Source organism: Pseudophryne corroboree, chromosome 2 (assembly GCF_028390025.1).
Source record: "Pseudophryne corroboree isolate aPseCor3 chromosome 2, aPseCor3.hap2, whole genome shotgun sequence".
NCBI classification, from domain to species: domain Eukaryota; kingdom Metazoa; phylum Chordata; class Amphibia; order Anura; family Myobatrachidae; genus Pseudophryne; species Pseudophryne corroboree.
Window position 1 is genome coordinate 746445252 of NC_086445.1, and position 24822 is coordinate 746470073.

Below are 24822 nucleotides of genomic sequence, written 5' to 3' on the forward strand. Positions count from 1 at the left end.
ATTTCCCGCTTGAAGAGTGTTTTTTTTAAACTTAACCAACCTTTTCCATTAAGCTCCCTTATCCTTTTCTTTTATAAAGTGATCTCCCAAATGCAGGGACTCATACACCCTACTCAATTTCACAGGCTTTTTTAGCATACATCAATCTCATGTGTTAATCCCATATTTCGGTACCTCACCTCTATACTTTGTGAATCTATCACATGCTCTCTCATCCACTAAACTGGACAGCAGAAGCATATTTTCTCTATAAGGTAGCCATACTCTCTCATTCAGCAGATTACTGCCATACTCCACAGGATATGCCCAATCTCATCTGATCTTGGAAGATAATCTATGGAAGGCCTGGCCAGTAATTGGCTGGGAGACCAGCAATGAACACCAGGTGCAGTAAACAATTCAGCTGAACAGCAGAAGTAAGACACCTACTTATTATCCTTTTCTCCTTTGTATTTTCTCTCCAAAATTCTTCCCTGCATTCCAGGTGTGATAAACACCTCCATCTTTCTTCTGCATTTTGTATGGATTAAAAGGGGCTTCACATCACATACCCCTAGGCTCTTGTTAGGTGCAAGAGGCTAAAAGTTGCTAAAGCAAATGCCTTCTGGTGACACCACCGCCTGAATATAGAGCTGAGGGTGTTTTATAACCTACATATGCAACATTTCTCTTTCATCCACTAGGGGACACTGGAGTCCTATACAGTAGGGGTGTGAAGCTTGCAACCGGAGGTGTGGCACAATCTAAAATTAGCATTGTCTGTACAGCCGGCTCCTCCCCCTTCACATCCCTCCACACTCAGTTTGAAAAATTGTGCTGGAGGTACAGCACGTGGGGGCACTGAGCTCCTAAACTATAATGAAAATATATGTGCTGCGTCTCCCTATGAAAAGAAGGACAAAGCCTGATAATATTGAGAGACAAAGATCCTTTTTGAAGGGACCTGCATCTCTCACAGGAGATCCTTGTCAAGGCTGTGAGTACTGGTTTTTATAAGGGCCAAGTAGCATTAGGTTTTTTTATTTTTATTTTTTTATTATTTTTCTTAAGCAGGGCTTTATAGGCTTTGCTCATAGAGTAGTTAAATAACTAATCATTTCCCCACAGCGGCGCGCCGGTCAGTCACCAGTGTGAGGCGGGCCGGGATCCCTCCAACAGCGCAGTGAGTGATCTCATAAACAAGTGGAGGGAAGTGTATAACTTGCCGCTAGTACCCATCAATATGTATTCCATATGCAGCCAGTTGGGACTGCACTGAGGGATCTTTTACCGAAACCTCAGGTCTTTGGTCTGATTCTCTCCCCTCTCTGCCCTTAGCCAGCAAAAGTCTCCCCTGTACAGCATGTAAGAGGCGCCGCTACGGGACCTAATGAGAACGGTCCCAGCGCGCCGGCCAGCGGGAGATCGCATGCCGTGAGGCTGAACAAATACCTTCAGCCGCCGGAGGCGGGGAGCGGGGGAGAGACGCTGCTGATAGCGCGCGGCTGAGGAGATTTCCTCAGCCGTGGGCAGGCAAGTGCAAGTCAATTACGGCCTGACTTATTTTACAATGCTGCTAGAAAGTGGGGAAGACAGACATTATACAATAGTGTAGGCAGTGGGGCTCACCGCTGGAAGATCCCCCTCCTCAATGATGTGTCCAGAATTTTACAGTGGCGGCCATATTAAAATTCAGACAGGCGCCAAAGATTTATAGTCACAAATTCTATGTGTACTAACAGCGCCCTCTACTGGTGAAATATTATATATACACTATGAGGATCTCTTGAAATATAATATAATTATGATTTATTTTCAAAGGAAATCTATTACAAAGATCCTAAGAAAGGCCCTCATTCCGAGTTGTTCGCTCGTTCTTTTTCATCGCATCGCAGTGAAAATCCGCTTAGTACGCATGCGCAAAGTTCGCACTGCGACTGCGCCAAGTAACTTTACTATGAAGAAAGTATTTTTACTCACGGCTTTTTCTTCGCTCCGGCGATCATAATGTGATTGACAGGAAATGGGTGTTACTGGGCGGAAACACGGCGTTTCAGGGGCGTGTGGCTGAAAACGCTACCGTTTCCGGAAAAAACGCAGGAGTGGCCGGAGAAACGGTGGGAGTGCCTGGGCGAACGCTGGGTGTGTTTGTGACGTCAACCAGGAACGACAAGCACTGAACTGATCGCACAGGCAGAGTAAGTCTGGAGCTACTCTGAAACTGCTAAGTAGTTAGTAATCGCAATATTGCGAATACATCGGTCGCAATTTTAAGAAGCTAAGATTCACTCCCAGTAGGCGGCGGCTTAGCGTGTGTAACTCTGCTAAATTCGCCTTGCGACCGATCAACTCGGAATGAGGGCCAAAATACGAAGAAGCAAGTGAAGCCAACTCTAACACCGTAGCTGACTGACAGTTGGGTGTGTGGCGGTTGCAAGTCGGCTGATGTAAAAACAAAAATTATTTATTTTTTATTTATTTTTTCCCCTCCTTATATATCTATATACGCATAACTGTATATATAAAAATAATTCCAGCCAGGCAACTCTATACCTTTTTGCTTCCGTCATCTATCACAGTCTTTCTCTTCCTAGTTTAAAGAGTGAAAGCGCAGCGACGTAGTCTGGTAAGGGGTTTAGTCAACATGTCTAAAGCACCAACCAAGACCTATTATGTTTGCATGAACAGCTCCGGGGTGTGCGATTCCTGCTTAGACAAGGACGCTCCCCCTGGGAGCAGTGCTCCGTCTAGGTCATGAGAGGATAACCTTGAGAGAATCTCCGTGGAGATGAACTGGGCTGCGGGATTCTCAAAGAGACGGAAGAATGTCTCATCAGCCGCCCGCACAAGCAGTAACAAATGTGCGCAAGGCAGTTAAAAGACCTCTTCCTATTGTTCCGAGGAGGGTCTTATCCATGATACAGAAGGAGAGTTGATTGAAACCAATCTAGACGGGTCTTGATTCATTACTTGAATCAGTAAAGGCGATCCTGAACTTCAAAGTGGAAGAAGTTAAGGAGCCAGAGGATTTTGAATTGTTAGAATCCCAGAAACCGCTTTCAGCTGTGTTTCCCATTCCTACATCTCTTCAAAATCAGATGGAGGAAAACGCTTTCAATTTCTAAAGAGGTTTCAAGTAAATTACCCTTTACCTAATGTAATTGCTAAATGGGAGACCCCACCAATAGTGGATGCTTCCCTCGGAAGGTTGTCAAAAAGGATAATCTTACCAATACCTTAGGTAATAACTTTAAAGGATGGCTCAGCCCATAAGGTTAACACAGTGTTAAAGTCAACTTTTGTAGCAGCTGGTGCAGCACAGAGACCTACAATCATCTGTGCTTGGGTGTTAGGATTCTGTTCAGTATGTATCTGGTGTCAGCTGATCCATATGTGTTCTGTTCCTTGGCTCTGTGTACATGCAGCTCAGCAGGTGCACAGGGTTTGTAATTACTAGTGAACACTCCCAGCCTGGCCTTGTTCATTGGTTAGTGTGGCTGTTAAAGGCCAGCTAGCTGAGTTCTCAGACGCCGGTGATATTATACTACTTTCCTGCCTGAACTACCTGCATTGCCTGGTGTCTTCGTCCTAGCTCCTGTTCATGCCGAGAAGCCTGGTTTTCCAGTTCATGTAATCCTGCCACAACCATTCTTGCCAGCTCATGTTCATGCCAGAACTATTTAGTTAAGTATCATGGACTTTCACTGTGCTCTGTGGATTCTCTAGTATTCACTACTCGTGTTACATGTTACTATGGACTTCCTCTATGCCTGCATGCTGTTATGCTTTATTATACAAATCCTGCAATCAGTTCCGTGGATTATATTACTCTGATTCTTTATTCAACTGTCTCGTTACTCTGCTGCAATTCTCAGTCTGCAAACCCATTTACTCTTCGCTCATATTGTACCCTGGATTGCTACTGTGATTCCTCTGCCATACCTCATTATACCACTGCTATAATAAATACTTAGTATTCCTGCACTTCTGTGGACATTCATTTCCTGCAACAGTGATTGTTATACATTCTAGTCCTGTAATCAAGTCCTGGCTCTTAGCTGTTATATTACTCACCTGCTGTCCATAATCAGTGTAAGTGTGCTGCACATTTCAGTATTAAAGGGAGAGTCCATAGTCTGCTAACCTTTAATTCTGCTACAACGTGCTCAAGTTATTACTGTATTCCCCAGTCAAGTCTGGTTAACCATTTCTATGTCACACTGCATCTGCCTGCACCTCCAGTAGTAATTCTCTCCTTGTAATTCACCTGCCAAACATTAGAGGCAGGTGAATCGTAACATTATCACCGGCCATAAAACACACTACTGGAGTAGTATGCTCAGAATGGACCCAGTCGTTTCAAGTCCAGTCCAGATCTCAGCCGGTCAGACTCATGTTGCAGATCCAGTTCCGGGTCTTCTAAGCAAGCTGCAGAACTTTGAGAGTACACAGACACTGCTGTTACAAGCCTTTTTAGGAATATCTTCTCGTGTGGATCTTCTGCAGCAGCAGAGTATTCCAACCTCTCAAAGTGTCCTGGATGCAGTTAATCCTTGCCATAATCAGCCTGGTGAGGACAATATTGTTGGTACATTTTCTTGCAACTGTTCCAGGTTCTCTCTGTCCCATGGTGGAGTGAATCCTGAGCGACTGAGTAATTTGTTCGTGAAAATTGAGCAGTTACAAACGTTTTTTACTGGTATAACTCAATTGATACCAGAAATTTTTGGGAGTTTTCTGGATATTTTCAAAGCTTACTCTCAGGTTTCTGAGACCAATGTGACTACAGACTCTTGCTTCCCCACTACTGAAATTCCCTCGTCAGGTTGGGGTGAAGGGAGATTTCGGAGTTACCTGCGACCCAGGCTTTCTGAAGCTGAACACCAGCGGCGTATTGAGAATGGTCTCTGTCTCTATTGTGGGAGTGCTGAACACCTGATTAAAGACTGTTCATTATGCAGGTTCAGAAATAGTGATAAACTTCAGCCTTCCAGGGTTCAAGCTGATAAATCACTCAATGTTCTTCCAGACCCTATTTCTCCCAAAAAGCTTGCCCAAAAGAAAACTCTTATTTACAATTGGAGTCCTGTGACGAGGGGCTCAGAACTTAAATTTGGGAACCAGCAGGAGACTATTAAGTCTCTTATTAGCAGTGAGGTGTTCACCGCCTGTGCCCCAGGAGGGGTCTCGAGTGGCTGTGCCCCAGGAAGGGTCTCGAGTGGCTGTGCCCCAGGAGGGGACTCGTGTGCCAAAGCCCCAGGAGGGGACTCGTGTGCCAAAGCCCCAGGAGGGGACTCGTGTGCCAAAGCCCCAGGAGGGGTTCCCACTGCCCTTGCCTCACGGCATGAGGACCCGTCTGCCCTTGCCTCACGGCATGAGGACCCGTCTGCCCTTGCCTCACGGCATGAGGACCCGTCTGCCCTTGCCTCACGGCATGAGGACCCGTCTGCCCTTGCCTCACGGCATGAGGACCCGTCTGCCCTTGCCTCACGGCATGAGGACCCGTCTGCCCTTGCCTCACGGCATGAGGACCCGCCTGCCCTTGCCTCACGGCATGAGGACGCTGTTTTCCCTTCCATCGGGCAAGCGAGGACTGCCGTGTCAACGGTCAGTCCAAATGTTGTCTTGTCTTTCAGGGTCACTCAGTCATCCAAGTCTGCCTTTCCAGAGGTCCGTGAGGTGCCTGCCTTTCCAGAGGTCCGTGAGGTGCCTGCCTTTCCAGAGGTCCGTGAGGTGCCCGCCTTGCCAGAGGTCCGAGAGGTGCCCGCCTTGCCAGAGGTCCGAGAGGTGCCCGCCTTGCCAGAGGTCCGAGAGGTGCCCGCCTTGCCAGAGGTCCGAGAGGTGCCCGCCTTGCCAGAGGTCCGAGAGGTGCCCGCCTTGCCAGAGGTCATGCCAAGGCCTGTCCAGCCCCAGGATGGGGTTCTGCCTGTCCAGCCCCAGGATGGGGTTCTGCCTGTCCAGCCCCAGGAGGGGGTTCTGCCTGTCCAGCCCCAGGAGGGGGTTCTGCCTGTCCAGCCCCAGGAGGGGGTTCTGCCTGTCCAGCCTCAGGAGGGGGCTCTGCCTGTCCAGATTCCAGAAAGGGTAGTTGATGGCCTCTCACCAAAAGGGTCATCAAACCCTGAAGTCCCAGGATGGGTTCCAGTTTTTGTGTCCAGTTCTGAAGCCCTAGAAAGGGCATCTGATTCAAGTTCTAGTGTTAAACATTGTGCCTCAGAGTTGATTTCCAGTGTGAACACAGCTTTCTCAGACTGTATCCAAAATGCCTCCAAACACTATCATGTCGCATCTGTTAGCTTTAGTTCCAAGAAAGATCTCCATTGTAATACTCCAGGGAATATTGTCTTTGAAGGAGATCTTGCCCAATTCCGTGCCCTGGCTAGTCAATATCTCGTATACATCGAATCAGACTCGTCAATCAGCATCACTCCTGCCAATGCAGTTAATTATTTCCTCAGATCCTTCAGAGGGGAAGCTTTGGACTGGGCCAAACCCTTCATCAAGTCCAAAAATCCATTGCTCACTGATCTTCCTGCCTTCATTAAAGCGGTACAACAAAGATTCACCCCAAAATCAGACTGTTCAAAGTTGTCCATAGATTTAAATTCTGTCGTATCTATTTCCAGTCAAAGTCTACCTGTTCCGGTCAGTAAAGTTAAGTTAACTGCTTCTGCTAATGAGTCTCCATGTCTTGCTGATCCTAAAGAGAAATTTCCTGCCCTACCGGTTCCCGGGAAGAACCTTAAGTTTCGTAAGTCTCAAGTAGAGGCTTCATGTCCTGTTGGTCCTGAGAAAGTTCTTCCTTCTGTCAAGCCTGAAATGAAAGTCCAGTCTGTTGATCCTGCTAAAGACTCTGATTCTGTTGGTCCTGACCAAGACCCAGACCCTATTATCTTTAATGGAAGGTTGGAGCAATTTCGAGATCTGTTACTTCAAGTTCGGGAATTGGGTCCATGCCTTTCCTCTGATGCTGAGATAATTCTATTCTTGGGCATGGCCTTCAAGGGGGAGGCTCTGAAATGGTTTAAACCACTCATCTCTTCCAACGATCCTGTTCTTCGAGACTTGAAAGCCTTCAGTAATGCTGTAACTAAAAGATTTAGTGGTCCTGAAATTGTTTTTTCTGACTGTTCTGGGAGTCCTGCCTTGTCCACGAAAGAATCCTCTATTACTGAAGTCGGATCTCCTTTGAGGAACCAGCGCACGAATGACTCTTCATCTCACAAAGACTGCAGGCTTCCAAAATCTTCAAAACAACAAACCAAGTACATAACTTCTGGCTGTATGTCATTCTCCTCCCCATACAATTGGTCTTCTGAAAATTCCTGTCATTTGAACTCATCATCTGCTCAGTCTGTCAAGTTTTTATCTCCTGCTAAGAAAGCTGTGGTTTTGCCTTGTGACGTTGACTCCAATTCGGATTATGACTCAGTAGCTGAAGAAGCTTTGTTATTGGAGTCACCTGTAAGCTATGACAATGTCTTTATGCTTCCAGTGGTAAAACCAAAACGGTCCCGTAAGAAGAAGCATCGTCGGAGATCTTGAATTTATGATTTATCTCTAAGACTTTTTGTTTCCCTTAGTCCTGTTCAGGTGTCCGGAGTCCACCCTGAAGGGGGGGGTAATGTTAGGATTCTGTTCAGTATGTATCTGGTGTCAGCTGATCCATATGTGTTCTGTTCCTTGGCTCTGTGTACATGCAGCTCAGCAGGTGCACAGGGTTTGTAATTACTAGTGAACACTCCCAGCCCGGCCTTGTTCATTGGTTAGTGTGGCTGTTAAAGGCCAGCTAGCTGAGTTCTCAGACGCCAGTGATATTATACTACTTTCCTGCCTGAACTACCTGCATTGCCTGGTGTCTTCGTCCTAGCTCCTGTTCATGCCGAGAAGCCTGGTTTTCCAGTTCATGTAATCCTGCCACAACCATTCTTGCCAGCTCATGTTCATGCCAGAACTATTTAGTTAAGTATCATGGACTTTCACTGTGCTCTGTGGATTCTCTAGTATTCACTACTCGTGTTACATGTTACTATGGACTTCCTCTATGCCTGCATGCTGTTATGCTTTATTATACAAATCCTGCAATCAGTTCTGTGGATTATATTACTCTGATTCTTTATTCAACTGTCTCATTACTCTGCTGCAATTCTCAGTCTGCAAACCCATTTACTCTTAGCTCATATTGTACCCTGGATTGCTACTGTGATTCCTCTGCCATACCTCATTATACCACTGCTATAATAAATACTTAGTATTCCTGCACTTCTGTGGACATTCATTTCCTGCAACAGTGATTGTTATACATTCTAGTCCTGTAATCAAGTCCTGGCTCTTAGCTGTTATATTACTCACCTGCTGTCCATAATCAGTGTAAGTGTGCTGCACATTTCAGTATTAAAGGGAGAGTCCATAGTCTGCTAACCTTTAATTCTGCTACAACGTGCTCAAGTTATTACTGTATTCCCCAGTCAAGTCTGGTTAACCATTTCTATGTCACACTGCATCTGCCTGCACCTCCAGTAGTAATTCTCTCCTTGTAATTCACCTGCCAAACATTAGAGGCAGGTGAATCGTAACATTGGGTTACCAAGGCCATGGGAGCATGGTCTGGACGTATTGTACAGGCTATTGAAGAGGAAAATAGCTTGGCAGAGATTACCCAACTGGCGGAACATATTTGAGAATCGGCTTCATACTTGTGTCAAGCGCATCTCCGCATCGGCCAGATGGATTTTATGGCTCAGAGAAAGGAGACTCTGATAAGAAGGCAGTAGAATCCATCCCATTTGAGGGAGAGATGCTTTTCGGTCCAGAATGGACAAGTGGATTTCCCAAAGCTACAGCAGGGAAGTCCACTTTTCTTCCTACTCCTTATACAAGAACAACTCCACAGGTTAGGAGAGGTTATTCGGGACTAGGGTTTAACTCATTCAGGTCACAGTCCTTTCGAGGCCGTGGAAGAGGTTTCGGTACACAAGCATGTGGAAGTAGAAGCCGATCACATGCAACAGCCAAAAAGCAGGATAAACCTGCTGACAAATCCGTGGCATGACTGTCTCCCAACTCAACTGGGGTCCCCCTTGGTGGGTGCACGACTGGAAGGTTTTTGGGATATCTGGGACAAAACATCTCCAGAGTACATACTGGATTTTCAACAGAGACCTCACAGTCAGTTCTTTACAACGAGATTGCCTTGGTGGCCTCAGAAAGCGGGGGCTCTCTTGACAGCAATTCAAAAATTGATATGATCAGATGTCATTATACCAGTACCCGTATCCCAAAGAGGAACGGGATTCCATTCAGATCTTTTTGTCGTGCCAAAATCAGATGGGACAATCAGACCAATACTCAATTTAAAAGCTTTAAACCAGTTCTTAAAGGTCTACACATTCAAGATGTATTCACTCCAGTCGGTCATTGCGAGATTGGAACAAGGAGTGTTCATGATATCCATGGACATAAAGGATGCGTACCTTCATATCCCGATTTGGACCCCCCACCAAGCTTACTTAAGATTTGCACTGGTGAAGGAGCATTACCAATTCAGGGCCCTGCCATCTGTCTGTCATCAGCCCGAATAATTTTTACGAAGATCAGGGCAATACTGGGGACAGGATTGAGACAGTTAGGAGTCACGATCATACCTTATCTAGACGATCTCCTGATCAAGGCCTCCTCTCAGGAACAACTGATCAAGGAAACTCAGACATCTCATCAATTTCTCATTCAACATGGGTGGATTGTGAACTTCCAGAAATCCAACCTCATGCCAACACAACGGATGAAATTCCAAGGTCTCATCTTGGACTGGACACAGTGAGATTGAGGATATTCTTACCAGAGGACAAGATCCAGGACCAACGGAGGCTCTCCTATGTTACCGACGCGTGGGTCCTTGCTGCACCCGGCTCTCACACAGCTCCCCTGCTCCTCTTACCAGCGTGCGGTAAGCTTTCTATGCACATGTCACAACTGAGGGTTTAGGCTGACGAGAGGAAGCCTCAGTTGTAGGGGCTGAGATGAAATTAAACCTGGGAGGTTTAATCAGACCCCTGGACATGTAAGTGCAGAATGATTACCCGAAGGTGTGACCATGACAACCAGTTTAAAATTCAAAATAAAAGTTTATTAACAGACTCCGTGTGATAACAAGCAGTATTCAAGCTTAGCAAAGACAGTGGCAAATAACACAGTTCCTGGAATACATAACCATAGAAGGTTTCTCAGAGCACTGGTAGGTTTAGAACAGATGTAAAAGTCCTTTGATGGAATCACCGTACCAGGCCTGGTTGTATTTGTAGAAAAAGCCAAGGAACATGCCTGTAGTTGTAGCAGGTGAATCTGTAACTTGAGTATGCTGCTGTATCAGCTGGATGGAACCAGCCAGGTGGTAAGACACGGAGTGGATGCTGAGTGGAATCAGCCAGGTGATGAAATGCAGAGTGGATGCTGAATGGAATCAGCCAGGTACTAAAGTCACGGAGTGGATGCTGGATGGAACCAGCCAGGTGATAAAACACAGAGTGAATGATGTGAGATGCTAGGGAGCGTAGAAACAGAATAGCTGAAAGATGATTACCGGTGGTAGTGGATACTGCTGGTAAGATAGGATCTGCTGGATCAGCACCGGTGTTTGGTAGAAGCTGGAATCAGTAGAAAGCTGGCTGCTTGGAAGCAGATAGTAGATAGCTGGAAACTGGACAGCCACGGAAGGCTGTAGAGTCAGGCTGCACTGCAAGATGGAAAGCAGGTGCGGGTCTCTTTGTGGATGCTGGAGACAGGAACTGGAACCTGGAAAAACAAGCCACAGGAGGGAGAGACTGGAACAAGGTATGACATTCAAAGCACTGACCTCTATCTGGCCCAGACACAGGATACTTATACCTGCTGCTATGCAGGCATTGGCTGGGCAATTATGCAGATTCCCGGGACGGTGGATTGGAGGAATTGGAGCATGTGATCAAATCCAACATGGCTGCGCCCATGCTGGAACCTGGAGGGAAAACTGGTTTGAAATGAAATGTGCAAACATAATGATAATGGCGGCGCCGGCCGCGGAGGACAGGAGACGCCAGATGACAATTATATGCTGAGACACTTGGAGGGCAGCAGAGGCCGCGGCAGGCATGATACATGATTCTGAGAACCTGCAGCAATAACACAGTAACAGCGGCGGAGGCCGCGGAGGACGGGAGACGCCATGTTGGATTCAAACATGGCGCCGCTGTGGTAGTGTCTCAGAATGACAGGAGGGATGTGCAGAGTGTTGACACAGATGAGATCCGGATTTGGAACGCTGGGCCAGTCTCAGAAGACACCTAAACGGCAGGTAATGGTGTCCAGATACCCGGATCGTGACAGCACCCCCCCCTTTAGGAGTGGCCCCAGGACACTTCTTAGGCTTTAAAGGAAACTTTGAGTGGAAATTTCGGACCAAGGCAGGAGCATGGACGTCTGAGGCATTGGTCCAAGAGCGTTCTTCAGGACCATAGCACTTCCAGTCAATGAGATACTGTAACTGACCGTAACGGAAACGTGAGTCCAAAATCTTGGCCACCTTGTACTCGACTCCCCGTTGAGTCTGAACTTTGGGAGCTGGAGGAAGTGCGGAATGAAACCGATTCAGGATCAGCGGTTTCAACAAGGAAACATGAAATGTCCTGGGTATTTTCAAGAAGGGTGGTAACTGTAATCTGTAGGCAACAGGATTGATGACTTGTTCAATCTTGAAGGGACCGATGTAGCGAGGTGCAAATTTCATGCTGGGAACTCTCAACCTCAAGTTCTTCGTGGACAACCACACACGATCACCCACCTTGAGAGCAGGAACCGCTCTACGCTTCCTATCGGCAAACTTCTTATACCTGGATGAGGCTTTAAGCAGGGCTGCGCGGACGTTCTTCCAGTTATTTGAAAACTGACGCAAGGTGACATCCACTGCTGGAACAGAAGTTGCGGGAAGCGGTTGAAATTCTGGGACTTTAGGGTGGAATCCATAATTAATGGAGAATGGTGTCGAAGAAGATGAGGAATGGTATTGATTGTTGTGGCTGAACTCGGCCCAAGGAAGGAGTTGAACCCAGTCATCTTGAGAGGAAGACACATATATACGGAGGAAGGCCTCCAAGTCCTGATTCACCCTCTCGGTTTGACCATTGGTCTGAGGATGGTAAGCTGTGGAAAACTTTAACTTGACTTGGAGGGCTTGACACAAACTTCGCCAAAATTTGGCTACAAATTGTACTCCACGATCCGAGATAATCTCTTCAGGAAGACCGTGAAGTCGGAAGATCTCTTGTATAAACACTTGAGCCAACTTGGAAGCTGACGGAAGACCGGTGAGAGGGATGAAATGTGCCATCTTGGTGAACCGGTCAACTACCACCCATATGGTATTAAACTTGTTGCAGATAGGTAGATCGGTAACAAAGTCCATCGACAAATGGGTCCATGGTCGACGGGGAACAGATAATGGAACCAGTTGCCCCGCAGGCGACTGGCGGGAGACTTTGTGTTGGGCACACTTTGGGCAGGAGGCAATAAATTCCATAAGGTCCTTCTTCAGAGTTGGCCACCAGTAGGACCTAGAGATAAACTCCAGGGTTTTCTGAATGCCTGTATGTCCAGCAAAGCGGGAAGCGTGGGCCCAATGCATGAGCTTCATCCTTAGAACTGGCTTAACAAAACTTTTCCCTGGCGGGGGCATAGAGTCCATCCCTACCGTGGAGAATGCCAACGGATTAATAATAGGATGCTTGTCTGCAGACTCGGACTCATTTTCTTGCTCCCATGAGCGGGAAAGGGCATCGGCCTTACGATTCTGAGAACCCGGACAGAACTGGAGTTTAAAGTCAAACCTAGAGAAGAAAAGTGCCCATCTGGCCTGACGAGGGTTCAGACATTGTGCGCCTTTGAGATATAAAAGATTTTTGTGGTCGGTAAGTATGGTGATTGAATGAGAAGCTCCCTCCAACAGGTATCTCCACTCCTCCAGAGCGAGCTTGATGGCTAGCAACTCCTGATCGCCAATGGCATAGTTGCGCTCAGCTGGGGAGAACTTCCGGGAGAAGAAACTGCAAGGATGTAAATGTCCATCTTTGGCCCTCTGGGATAACACCGCTCCTACTCCAACGGAGGAGGCATCTACCTCTAAGATAAAAGGAGAGTCGGTGTCGGGCTGTTTCAGAACTGGTGCAGAGATGAACCGTTCCTTCAGAAGGTGAAAGGCCTGCGTAGCTTCTTCGGACCACTTGGACGGATTAGCACCTTTCTTGGTTAATGCAGTGATAGGCGCCACAATGGTGGAAAAGTCTCGTATAAACTTTCTATAATAATTGGCGAACCCTAAGAACCTCTGGACCCCTTTGAGGGTTAAGGGTATAGGCCAATTCTGGATTGCTTGGAGTTTCTCAGGATCCATCTCTAGTCCGGAACCGGACACAATGTAACCTAGAAACGGAATGGTTTTAACTTCAAACATACACTTCTCCAATTTACAATAGAGGTGGTTGACACGGAGACGGGAAAGGACCTCCTTTACCCAGAAACGATGATCTTCTAGATTATTAGCAAAGATGAGGATGTCATCTAGATAAACCACGACATGGCGGTATAAGATGTCCCTGAAGATCTCATTCACGAAGTGCTGGAAGACTGCTGGAGCATTGCTCAATCCGAAGGGCATGACGAGGTACTCATAATGTCCGTCACGGGTGTTAAAGGCGGTCTTCCACTCGTCACCCTCACGGATTCGGATGAGATTGTAGGCACCCCTCAAGTCCAGCTTTGTGAAAATGGTTGCACCACTAACTCTATCAAAGAGCTCTGTAATCAGGGGTAAAGGGTATCGGTTCTTGACAGTAATGTCGTTCAGACCTCTGTAGTCGATGCACGGACGCAGACCACCGTCTTTCTTCTTAACGAAGAAGAAGCCTGCGCCGGCTGGAGAAGAAGATGGTCGGATGAAACCCTTCGCCAGGTTCTCTTTGATGTACTCTTCCATGGAGTGTGTCTCAGGCAGAGACAACGGATAAGTTCGGCCTCGCGGTGGAACCTTCCCTGGAATGAGGTCGATTGGGCAGTCCCATTCTCTATGAGGAGGAAGGATATCAGCAGAGGCTTTACTGAACACGTCCGTGAAGTCTTGATATGGAGGAGGTGGAACATCAGATGACCTGGGGAAGGAAGAACAAACAGGAAGAACTTTGGCTAAACAAGTCTCAGCACAGGAGGGACCCCATGCCAGTATTTGCGTAGTCGTCCAGTCAATCGATGGGTTGTGGAGACGGAGCCATGGAAGGCCTAAAACCACTGGATGTGTGGCTCTTGGAATCACTAGAAAAGAAATATACTCAGAATGAAGAACTCCCACTCTCAGACGAACTGGAAGAGTTCTTAAGGAAATGACTGCGTCAAAAATCTTGCTGCCATCCACGGCAGTCAAAGAGATGGACGAGGACAGTCTCTCGGTGGGTAGGGACCACCGTTTAACATAAGCTTCGGTTATGAAATTCCCAGCTTCTCCGGAATCAAGGAGGGCAATGACGTTCCTGTAACGTTGAGCAATTTGGAGCGACACTGGGAGGTTACAATCATGAGGAGATGGAGAGGAGATCATTACTCCTAGCCGGCCCTCTCCTTGGCGAGCTAGGATCTGGAGTCCCGAACGTTTGGGACAGGCGTTGATAGTGTGCGACGGAGCTGCACAGTAGAGACATAGAGACTCGGAGAGGCGTCTTCGGCGCTCAGCGGGAGATAGACGGGAACGACCAATTTGCATAGGCTCATCCTTGGATGGAGATGGTTGACGAGGAGGAGGAGCAGAAGATTTAGGAACGGATGATCTTCCTCGCTCGGTTGCTCTCTCTCTGAACCGTAGATCAACCTTCGTGCATAGTGAAATTAGCTCATCCAACTTAGAAGGCAAGTCTCTGGTAGCTAACTCATCTTTAATGCGTTCTGACAAGCCATGCCAGAATACAGCATATAGGGCCTCGTCGTTCCAGGCCAGTTCAGATGCCAGGATTTTGAACTGTATAAGATACTGTCCCACAGTACGTGTTCCCTGGCGTAGACGGAGAATCTCAGATGAAGCAGAGGAAACCCGGCCCGGCTCGTCGAAGATGCGCCTGAAGGATGCTATAAAGTCAGTATAGGAGGACAGCAGGGGATCAGACTTCTCCCATAACGGTGATGCCCAATCAAGGGCTGAGCCACTGAGGAGAGAAATAATATAAGCAACTTTGGTACGGTCACTGGGGAAGTTGCCAGGTTGAAGCTCAAAATGGATTCCGCATTGGTTGAGAAAGCCCCTGCAGAACTTTGGAGATCCGTCAAATTTTGCTGGCGTTGGAAGATGAAGACGTGGTATGGAAATGGGCAAGGTGGGTGGGGTTACAGCTGGAGTCACTGTGGTGGATGCACCAGACGTGCCAGGTCCACGGAGGGTCGTCTGAATCCCATCCAGCCGAGTAGAGAGATCCTGGAGACAGCGGATGATGTGACCTTGTGCAGCCTCCTGATGTTCGAGTCTGGCTGCCAGTTCTTGCATAGGTCTAGCCGCTTGATCCTGGTCTCCGGCTGGATTCATATGGTCAGTGCTTACTGTCACAACTGAGGGTTTAGGCTGATGAGAGGAAGCCTCAGTTGTAGGGGCTAAGATGAAATTAAACCTGGGAGGTTTAATCAGACCCCTGGACATGTAAGTGCAGAATGATTACCCGAAGGTGTGACCATGACAACCAGTTTAAAATTCAAAATAAAAGTTTATTAACAGACTCCGTGTGATAACAAGCAGTATTCAAGTTTAGCAAAGACAGTGGCAAATAACACAGTTCCTGGAATACATAACCATAGAAGATTTCTCAGAGCACTGGTAGGTTTAGAACAGATGTAAAAGTCCTTTGATGGAATCACCTTACCAGGCCTGGTTGTAGTTGTAGAAATAGCCAAGGAACATGCCAGTAGTTGTAGCAGGTGAATCTGTAACTTGAGTATGCTGCTGTATCAGCTGGATGGAACCAGCCAGGTGGTAAGACACGGAGTGGATGCTGAGTGGAATCAGCCAGGTGATGAAATGCAGAGTGGATGCTGAATGGAATCAGCCAGGTACTAAAGTCACGGAGTGGATGCTGGATGGAACCAGCCAGGTGATAAAACACATGTGAGATGCTAGGGAGCGTAGAAACAGAATAGCTGAAAGATGATTACCGGTGGTAGTGGATACTGCTGGTAAGATAGGATCCGCTGGATCAGCACCGGTGTTTGGTAGAAGCTGGAATCAGTAGAAAGCTGGCTGCTTGGAAGCAGATAGTAGATAGCTGGAAACTGGACAGCCACAGAAGGCTGTAGAGTCAGGCTGCACTGCAAGATGGAAAGCAGGTGCGGGTCTCTTTGTGGATGCTGGAGACAGGAACTGGAACCTGGAAAAACAAGCCACAGGAGGGAGAGACTGGAACAAGGTATGACATTCAAAGCACTGACCTCTATCTGGCCCAGACACAGGATACTTATACCTGCTGCTATGCAGGCATTGGCTGGGCAATTATGCAGATTCCCGGGACGGTGGATTGGAGGAATTGGAGCATGTGATCAAATCCAACATGGCTGCGCCCATGCTGGAACCTGGAGGGAAAACTGGTTTGAAATGAAATGTGCAAACATAATGATAATGGCGGCGCCGGCCGCGGAGGACAGGAGACGCCAGATGACAATTATATGCTGAGACACTTGGAGGGCAGCAGAGGCCGCGGCAGGCATGATACATGATTCTGAGAACCTGCAGCAATAACACAGTAACGGCGGCGGAGGCCGCGGAGGACGGGAGACGCCATGTTGGATTCAAACATGGCGCCGCTGTGGTAGTGTCTCAGAATGACAGGAGGGATGTGCAGAGTGTTGACACAGATGAGATCCGGATTTGGAACGCTGGGCCAGTCTCAGAAGACACCTAAACGGCAGGTAATGGCGTCCAGATACCCGGATCGTGACAGCACACAGCTACCAGCGTGCGATAGGCACATTTTCCTTGCACTATCTCTTAGATTAACCCTGCAAGTGTGGGGCATGCAACAATCATCCCTATCCCCATAACTCATTTTACATCACATTACATTACACCTTGCCTTCCTATAAATATATATATACGTTTACATTACAATAAATATACATGCTTTACCTACATTATATATACACATAATACACCTTTCATCATTTTATATATATATATATATATATATATATATATACAAAGCAAATAAAATCAATATTTCCGCCACATTATCTATTGCAATTATTGTCACTTGTATCATTAATTAAGCTTATGGTATATAAGTATGTATAAATACCAATGCTTATATTTGCTCTTGAGTCACTATATTTTAGAAAATTAATTAAGTTAAGTTTTATTGTCTAGTAATTTTTATAAAGAGTGCCCCAACATAGAGTCTTTCTTTTCTTCTCGTTTTGCTCAATGCTTTAATAAACCCTTTTATATTAGATTGAGGAATTCCTTTAAGTTATGCTAGCCATACATCAGACTAACTTCAGACCAACTTTTCTCCAACACTCCAAACTTCCAACCAACCAACTTGTCTTTTCAACTAAAACAGTGCTCCACACATCTAACCAACTTTTCATCAGTGCTCCACACATCTAACCATCTTTTCATCAGACCAAACAACCTGCCAACTTCTGTCCAACTTGTGATATAACCGAAGTAGGCGGAGAGTGCCTGTCTACAGTACTTCAGTTTTTTTTTGGGGGGGGGGGTTAATTCAAAATATGCAGAAGTGTCTTTATTTCAGTGAAACTGGGCTTTTTTTTCACCACCATACATTTATTAAAATTATATATTATTTTTATAGTAAACTATGGATCCCAGCATGGTTGGGCTATCAAGGCAAGTTGGATCTTGGAGAACCACAAGCTGTGGAATTGGGGTGCCCACATCTCGCTTTCCATCACGTCTCTCACGCCCCCACATCTCGCTCTCCATCCCGTCTCTCTCACCCCCACATCTCGCTATCCACGTCTCTCGCTCACCCCCACATCTCGCTCTTCATCGCATCTCTCTCACAACTTGTGATGTCACAGAAGTAGGCGGACAGCCCAACACTGTAATGCCCCCTGCACCATATTATGCCACACACACACACCGCAATACCCGTGATACATTATGCTCTACAGTAAAGCTTCTAATTACTTATAAATTACCTGCTCATTGCCAAAGGTTTCACGTGCTGAGTGTCATGCCCGTTGCCAGGGGTTTCATGTGCTGGGTGTCTTGCTATTTGCCAGCAAGTGTGCGGGGCCAGGCAGGAATGTACCAGCAGCAGGTCAGTGCTCCCATCTCAGTGTCTGCTCTTTCACCAGCCTAGTGTCCCCCATCATTACTGCCCCACCAACCAAGTGTTTCCCCCTCTCTCAGCCAGCCCACCTTGCCCATTTTACTGCCCCCCTTTCCCAACCTGCCCAGTGCCCACCCATTCTCAATGTCCCCCACCATCTAACTGCCCTCCCGCCCTGCCAGCCCAGTGTCTGACCCAACCAGCCCACTACCCCATCTAAATATATAATATACCATTACATGATTACATCAGAGCCGAATCAGAATAGCTAAGGACTAGGTTATGCATCGGAAGGGGTACGCTTTGATAAATAGGTGGGTTTTCAGTACCCGTTTGAAGCTTTGGGAGTGTCCTTGGAGAAGGAGGAGTGGGCGGACATCAGGTGTACGATAGCCAAGGCCTCCATAAACATGAATCTTAAGGAAAATGCTTTCAAAGTCTACTCGAGGTGGTATATTGTCCCCGAGAGATTACATTGAATCTTTCCAACATGCTCAGATCTCTGCTGGAGACAGTGTGGAGCCACGGGCTCTTTCTTGCATGTGTGGTGGGACTGCCCATTGATTAGTTCCTATTGGTATGACACCCACACCCTCGTCAGGAACATTCGTCTGATGTCCTCCCCTATTAGCCACTTACACACCTTTTTGTGCAAACCACTGGAAGGGATCCCTAGATCCTCGAGTAGACTCTGCACTCATATCTTTAACGCTGCCATATTATTGATAGTGTCGCATTGGAAGCAGCCCGTGGCCCCATCTATGCACAATCTGATAAACAAAATTTGGTTTATTGCATCGATTGAACACCTCACCGCCCTGGTTCAAGACTCAGTAGCCAAATTTCAGGACACTTGGGGTCCTTGGTACCTCTCTGTCCACAGACGACTTCCGGGTTCCTTATAAATTCTGATTCTACTTGTTATTGTTTCTTTTCTAAAGTTATGTAATTGGAGTCCTTCTTGTCCTATTTCTTCTGTTCTACTATCAACCGCACGGATTATAGCAGAACTGTCCTCCCCTCCCTCCTTTCCCTTCCCTTTCCCATTCCCCCCTTTTCGGTTCCCTTATGCAGTTGTAGTCTTACTGTAGAATTGTTTTGTTATCTCCCCTTCCCCCCAAAAATTAAAAAATAAGTGGAATTGACATTGTATGTTTTGATTGGAATGTACTTTTTTGCTGTATGTATCATGGTCCATTGTCTGTATGTTACCATTTTTTATATTGTTTTTGTTGTGTGCCTTTACATGTATTGTATGCTCCTCTTTTCACTTTCAGAGATAAAGAAATAAAAAAAAAATATCATGCAATTGTTAAAATGTTAAATGTATACAATTGCTGAACTGTCTCCTCACTACATTAACATCCAAATTCAATAATTTCTAAGCTTTACTAAACACACTACCAAGCATCTAATGGAATACTATTATATTTATAAGTCTTACGTAAAAATATAAAATTTGCTTAATTAACTCTTCTTTGGTAATATTAAAACTTTACCAAAACACTTAACCTTCAATCATACCTCACATTCAACCACTAAATTAAACTGCAATTAATACTAATTACTATAACTTTGCAGTTCTTTATAGCAATGCATTGTGTTGGCAGTAGTTAGTAGTTTGTGGTCATAAATACGTTGGTGCACATGTAAGAATTTGGTTGGACACAGGGCTCCCCTCTGAAAAAGAATTTACTGTCTTAGAGTTTTCCTGTCCAGTACTTAAGCTACTAGTTTCAGGGTGCCATTTCAGGCACCCCGCAAGCAACATGCAGGTGTCGTGGGGCAGCGATTGTGCCACCCCCCAGGGTCATGCACGATGATACATCTCACACATCCCTATTTATTTCCCTGGTTGTTGCTAAGAGAAGAGAACCTGCTACTAGTGGTAATATCTATTTAAACTAATAGAGAGCCTCACCAGAACTTTCCTAAATGTCCCCCTTTTTGGATCTACTAGCAAGGAAATTCCATCTCCACACAATCACCCTTTGGTGAACCAAGTGATGTCACCAATGTTTGTTACGTGACAATTTAAGATGTCATTTTGTAATTTACATTTGTTTTTACTACATTTAACATTTAAGGCATCTAGCACTTTAAAACCACTGCTTCATATACAGTATTTCAGCTTATCTCTTTTCCTCCTAAAATACTACTAACTTTAATCAAGTTCTTGGCTGTCCTTATTATGTGTGACTTTTGTGCTGCAAAACTATGGCCCTCATTCCGAGTTGTTCGCTCGGTAATTTTCTTTGCATCGCAATGTTCGCACTGCGACTGCGCCAAGTAAATTTGCTAAGAAGTTTGGTATTTTACTCACGGCATTACGAGGTTTTTTCTTCGTTCTGGTGATTGTAGTGTGATTGACAGGAAGTGTGTGTTTCTGGGTGGAAACTGGCCGTTTTATGGGTGTGTGTGAAAAAACGCTACCGTTTCTGGGAAAAACGCGGGAGTGGCTGGAGAAACGGGGGAGTGTCTGGGCGAACGCTGGGTGTGTTTGTGACGTCAAACCAGGAATGAAACGGACTGAACTGATCGCAGTGGCAGAGTAAGTATCGAGCTACTCAGAAACTGCAAAGAAATTTCTATTCGCAATTTAGAGAATCTTTCGTTCGCAATTTTGCTAAGCTAAGATTCACTCCCAGTAGATGGCGGCTTAGCGTGTGCAATGCTGCTAAAAGCAGCTTGCGAGCGAACAACTCGGAATGACCACCTATATTTCAACTTTTGCATTTCTTACAAAACTACTGTAGGTGCATTTGTGAGCTTAGTCCATACTCTTCAAGGAACGCTTATGTTCTCCGCAAGTACTGTACTTCAAATAGATGGTCCCCCACCCAACACCATCACCACAGCTGTTGCCATCTTGGCCTTAAAAACCATAAGCCTACCTGTAGAAAGAAAACATTTCCTATTTTCTGTGGCATAATGACATAAATCGCAGCATAACACAGCATGGCAGCATTGGTGGGACCATTTTTGGGAAGTAGGCAGGATACAGGAGTGTTTCCTGCTTTTCTAGAAGTCAGGGAGAGGTCTTCAAAATTGGGGAGTCTTCTGGACATTCCCAAAGAATAGGCAAGCATGGTACATTGGACAAAAGTAGGCATAACAGAACAGAATTTGCATTGTTATAAATGAACCTTTCTGAACAGTTCAACTAGTTGAAATTGTAGCTATAAAATGTTAAAACTTTGCTCTAGCTTGCTTGGTCGGTGGGCAGATATAACATATGGTATTGTGACTACGTGCGCATAAGTAAATGCAGTTCAGGTGTGATTGGGAACTGTAGCTCAACTGGCCATAAATTTAAAACATAGATAATGTTATTGATCCTGGTTCAAAAACATTTAGCATATGGTTTAAAGGTAAAATATTATGGAATTTGGCAGATAACACCTGGCGGCTTTTGTAAAAAAAAATTATGAAAATAGAAAGTACTTTACAAAACCTGAAACAGTACAGTGATGTTTTCCAGGAACAAAACTGAAACTGTAGTTATGTATTATAGTGAAACCACATAGAAAGAATACAGATAGTAGATGCTTTATGTTCCTCTGTCCAGCTGTTTCATGGTGAAAAAAGCATCCAATAATATGAAGATCTTAAAAGGTAAGAAAGTAATCACTTTTAATTTAAAAAAAAGTATTATTATAAGGAAAACTTTAGTGTATGCATTCCCATTGTAGAAATAGGAATGTGACATTATTCAAATTAAAATGAACTACAGTTGTGAAGTAAAGTTATTTAAGAAAGGACTGGTTTGACATTGTTGGTTCATCTTTACAAAGCAATGCAAGAGCCACATCAGGTGAGGAGTGAGGAGCAGAGGTGTAGCATAGAGCAATGTCCACGCTGCGGGCTCGGTGGCACACTGCATTCACTACAGGCTCTATTCCCACTAATTAACTGCATCCCCAAAGCAGGGCAGGCTGAAGAGCAGGAGACAGCACAGGGAGGAAGAGGTAACACGCAGTAGGAGAGATCTGTCCCCATCGGCTCCTGGAGCTCACGCTCTACTCGCTCTACCCTTGGATCCATCTATTGGTGTAGAATCTACTCCATCCTCTCTTGTCACTGCTAGGGATACATCTACTCCTGTCAGCCTTGCTTCTGCTCCTACTACCTGTCTTCAGCCCTCTATCTCCAATTATATATGATCGGACATAAACATAAGAGACATATATGCAAGACAAGAAGTAGTATCAATTAGAAGAGATCGTTCTGAGCTCAAGGACACAAAGGGGGAGATGTATCATGCCTTGGAGAGATATAAAGTACCAACCAATCAGCTTCTAAATGTCATTTAACAGGCTGTGCCAGAAAAATGACAGATGTTGATTGGTTGGTACTTTGGGCGTGATTCATGGTTGTATGCAAATGCAATTGCGATTTTCTAGACTACGGAACTGCTAATATTAGCAAGTGAAACTGCCACCCAGAAATTGAGAGACGCTACTTGGAGACACTGAAAACTCATTCGCAACTGTGTATACATTCACAGCCTATATGCAAACATTAAGAACATCCATATAAAGTGTATGCCTGTGGTTATGTAAGGGTGCCGAGGTGGTGTGAAACCTGCGCCCGTGTAAGTGAACCACTGCTTACCTCCGTCTGCGCCGCACACTCCGTCCCACTCAGCCTCGACTAGGAAGGACTCCTCTTCGGACCTCCGCCCGGGACACAGTCTAGAAATCGGCGGCTAGAGGAGACAAGAAATATTCTCACTGCGTGCCCACTCCTTCCTCCGAAGGGAATAAGTGGCACACCAGGGTGGCCGCGACGTTCACCGGTTAGGCGAATGTCATCATCGGCCCGTGGGCCTCAGCCACCCAAATCGTCACCTATTTGGCACTTGCGCACCGAGGTGGGAGCGAGCCCGCTAGGCCTAGCGGGGTCTCGCGACCGGCGCTCAACACAGACAAGGACACACACTCACAGAGAATACTCACACTGGTACTCTTGTCAGCTTGCTTGACGCGAACTTCCGCTCCTGGGGAGAGAATGACAGCAGCCTCCCTACAACTAAACAACGGCTAACAACAAAACTGAGCCTAACTACTATGAACTACAACGATTTACTTGGTCGGCTACTTCACCTAATCTCCGTCAACAGGTCAAGCAAATACAGGTTCAGTGTGAGTACAATATAAATGAGGAGTACCTTTACCATCCGGTCCGACGCAGGTTCTGCTACCTCGCCCCAGTGGAGTCCAACTCCCCACGACCCTTCCCCACCTCAAGGGCGTATACGAGATGCGAGGGTCAGCCGACCCTCCGTGCCCAGCCTGCAATGGACCCCGCACGAGCGGCCGCACAGCTCACTCGCCAGAGTATCCAAGGGACGGGGCTCCGCCTGAATTAAGAACGCCTCCCTCCTAAGGGCCTCGATTCCTTCCCCCTTTTCCTAGCCGTGACACAGGCCTAATGCCTGAATGCAGCTTCGGGCCTAATGCCCGCCTAGCCGGTGCTGCTGGATGACCTGGGCCTGATGCCCAGGGTCACCTTATGGGTACCTACCCCAACTGGCTGGATACCCTAGGGCCTACTGCCCCCTTCTGTCCGCAGGCCTATTGCCCGTTATGCCCCCGGGCCTAATGCCCGCCTGACTGTGTGGCTGGGGGTGGCTTGGGCCAAACGCCCAAACCCCCCAAGTGAAGGAGTGGTCGGGTCTGGGCCTACAGGCCACGGGCCGGGTGGAGCCCCGACTGCGCGTGGCCCCCGGGCCCAGACGCGCCGACCACTGGTGCCCACGGGCCGGAAGGGCCCGACTACCTGCCCACAGGCCGGGAGGGCCTGACTATGCCCACGGGCCTAGTGCCCGAACACCCGGTGGTCCAGTGAGGATAAGAGGCTCGGCTCGAGGCCGCTTACCGGGCCGTAGGGAGAGGCCGCGGTGGGGAGCTTCGTTAGCTCTTTTGCCTCCCACACACCGCGGCACTCTCCTCCGGAACTCCCGGTGGGCTCCTCTTCCGCGGCTGTCCCGATGTCTTCTTCCCGGGCGTCGACTGGCTCTCTCCGCGGGGGCCTCTTCCGGCTTCTCCTTCCCGGCCGCTGCCGTCGCCGTCGCCGCTTCTTCTGCTCCGCCGCCGCGCCTTCTCTTCTTCCTCTTCTGGAGCTCTTCACCGCTCCGTCCACGGCGCCGACTGACTGCTCCCGCTCCGCCGCGTCTGTTATAAGACGCTGGGAGGGGGCGGCTCTATGACGCGACGAGCCCTGATTGGCTCGTCGCGGCATGTTCCTATTGGCTGACCGGGCGCGAGCCCTGATTGGCTCCCGCCCGGCGCCATCCCCGCCTCTCCGCGCCGTGATTGGAGGGGCTTGAATCCCACCGGATGCAAGCCCCTCCACGCTGGGGACCCGCCGCAACGCCGCCGCTGTCCGGGGGGAACGGAGGCGAGTGACCTCCCCCGTCCCCCCAACCCGCTGCCCTCTCACATTTTCCCCCCCTGTTTCCTTTGTAGTCCCTACAAAGATGTGAGCTGCGGCCCAC

At 47.2% G+C, this 24822-nt stretch overlaps 1 pseudogene; it reads left to right on the plus strand.

Moving 5' to 3' along the window:
- The first annotated feature begins 278 nt into the window (after positions 1-278).
- On the plus strand, positions 279-397 carry LOC135052539 (5S ribosomal RNA; annotated as a pseudogene).
- Positions 398-24822: the final 24425 nt, after the last annotated feature.